The sequence below is a fragment of the Pollicipes pollicipes genome, unplaced genomic scaffold (genome assembly GCF_011947565.3).
Source record: "Pollicipes pollicipes isolate AB1234 unplaced genomic scaffold, Ppol_2.1 Scaffold_5724;HRSCAF=6776_pilon_pilon_pilon, whole genome shotgun sequence".
In the NCBI taxonomy this organism is placed as follows: domain Eukaryota; kingdom Metazoa; phylum Arthropoda; class Thecostraca; order Pollicipedomorpha; family Pollicipedidae; genus Pollicipes; species Pollicipes pollicipes.
The window spans coordinates 22,667,787-22,670,172 of NW_023596746.1; positions in this window are offsets into that span (position 1 = coordinate 22,667,787).

The window sequence follows — 2,386 nt, forward strand, 5'->3', positions numbered from 1 at the left end:
GCATACGAGACCATGGCTTGCGGCGACGCAAAACTAAATGGGCGTGATTCTTTGTTTGATTCTAAGCACAATGGTGCATATTTTTGTGTGTTTGGAGCATATATTTATGACATATGCCTTCTTCAATACAGCAATTTCGGCCCGCCGCGCGTGTTCTGCGCCGCCGGCGTCATCCGTAGATCGCCGTGCAGTATTCCTCGAAGCCGCCGCCGCTCCGAAACTAGACAAGTTGAGAGCACGTTTTTGGTGTCAACGCACGCGCAACAGATGCCCCATAGGTTATCGAAAATTTCGGCGCGATTGCACCGCATACCGGAGAGGTATCTTCAAAAAACCTCACTGTGGGGTCGCATTGCCCGCCCCCCCCCCCCCGACCCCCATTGGGGCGAGGGTAAATAACCGGTGCAGAATAAGCGCACTCGTGCTCTATATTTGTCGGCCGGGGTTTCTGGCGGCGGGTGCTTTTATCGCCGGCTTTTCATCCACCGCTGGTTCGGAACCCAGAGGTGCACCCAGCATAGGGTGGTATGGGGCGCAGCCAGCACAAGCCTGCAGAACAGACAAATCGACTCAAAACCCCCTAAAGATAAGGTATTGGTGAGCGTCAGTGAGAAAGCACGGTAACAGGGAGCATTCGGGAGCATCTCAAAAGTAGTGTCATAAAGCTGCTGGTGGCTGCTGCTACTTGACAGGTGCTGGCTCTAAGCCCATAGATGGAGCGTCTGTGATGAAATTGGGGTAACATTGGGAGTTTTGCCGCAGCCTAACGTTATATCGTGCCTCAGAATCCGGTTCACACGGAACTGTCATCCCATTATCCAGCTTCCGCCCCCCCCCCCGTCTCCCCAGTCTCCCGTCAGCTCCCCCCTCCGGGCTCCCGTCAGAGGCTGTTTTTCCTGGCCTCAGGAGGCGCGCTAGACTGCCGCTCTGATGGCCATGCCAGTCACATGCGGTGTGCAGTGATCGAAGGACTACCACGGGTCACCAGGGCGCGCCGTGGCCGCCCCATCGCGGCACATCCAACCGGCCGTGCGTCAGAACCCACGGCTCTGGACTGGCCGGCTCGCCGGGGCGGCGGTGCCGTGACGTCAGCGCGCCACCGCACCGTGGCGGCCGGAGCGGCACGCACCTGTCCGGCCCACCGGCCACCTGTTCCGCCGGAAACACCGCCTCGCTCCCCTCGCCCCTCCCCTGCCCGCCCGCCCGCCGCCGCCGAGTGAGGGCCTCTCCGGGGGTAATTAGGCGAGTTCTATTGGACAGCCGCGGCCGGAGCCTGGCGGCGAGCGCCCTCTCCCGGTAGCGCGGCGGCCGGATCCCCACCGGCCGTGCGCGGCGGTGACGATCGGCGACGGACCACGTGCCTACGCGAGACCCGTCGGGACAGGCCGCGGTTGAAGCCGTGGCTCGTCTCTGGACCGTGACGGGGTGGTGCATGACCTTGACCCCGGCGAGCCGTCCCGCTGCCGATTCACGTCGCAGCTGGAGCGGGCCGCCACGGCGGAGCGAGCTGCGGCGGCCGGACGAGCTGACCCGTCGCCTCCTCTCGGGCGGCTCTCGGCTGCGCTCCGGCGCCGACAGCATGTGAGCCGTTCCGATCGGCCGTCCGCCTGGAGGGACGCGTCTGTTGCGGGGAGAGGGGAGGGGGGGGGGGCTGCCGGTGCCCACTCCGGGCCGTGGTCGGCCTTCTCCCATCTGATGGCCGGAACCGCGCGTCACCGGTCACACCGGCGATCGCCACGAGATTTAGCCCGCGCCGCCGGAAGCCGGCCGCCGGCCGGCGCTTCCTCGATGAAAGCAAAGTGGCAGCGAATCCGGGACGGCGGAAGCGGTGACCTTTGCCGCCGCGGGGTCAAGGGTTGCCGAGTGCGCTTCGGGTGACCGGCCCGCCGCGACCCCGGTCCCAGGCTCTGGGAGAGATCGATTGGTTCTGTGTAGTGCGGTGACGTAACAAAGCCGACTGTGTTATGCTATAAACTTGTGGAAGGCATTGCACGTTCGCCGAAGAAGTCGTGTCCGGGCCTGCATGAACGAAGGTTGCAACTCATTGCCGAACTTAGTCGGTCATTGGGAACGTCGTATTCACGCCTCTGCCATGTCCAGTTTCACGCCTCAATTCCGGCTGACGCTGTTCGTGGCCATGCGAGCGGATTCGTGAGCCATACGATGCGGCGGGACGTGCTCCGGAGCCGGCGGCAGCCGTGTGTGTGTGTGTGTGTGTGTATGTGTGTATCGGCGGTGGGGGAGCGGCGCCGGCCGGCCGCCAGCGCCGCTCCGCGGTGCGAGAGGGCACGCCGCGGGCCGCCACGGGCCCGCGCGCCGGCGGCCGCCGCGACGCCGCGCCTCCAGTCGAGTGTCCGCCGCCGGGCCGCGCGGTGCACGGGTAGCC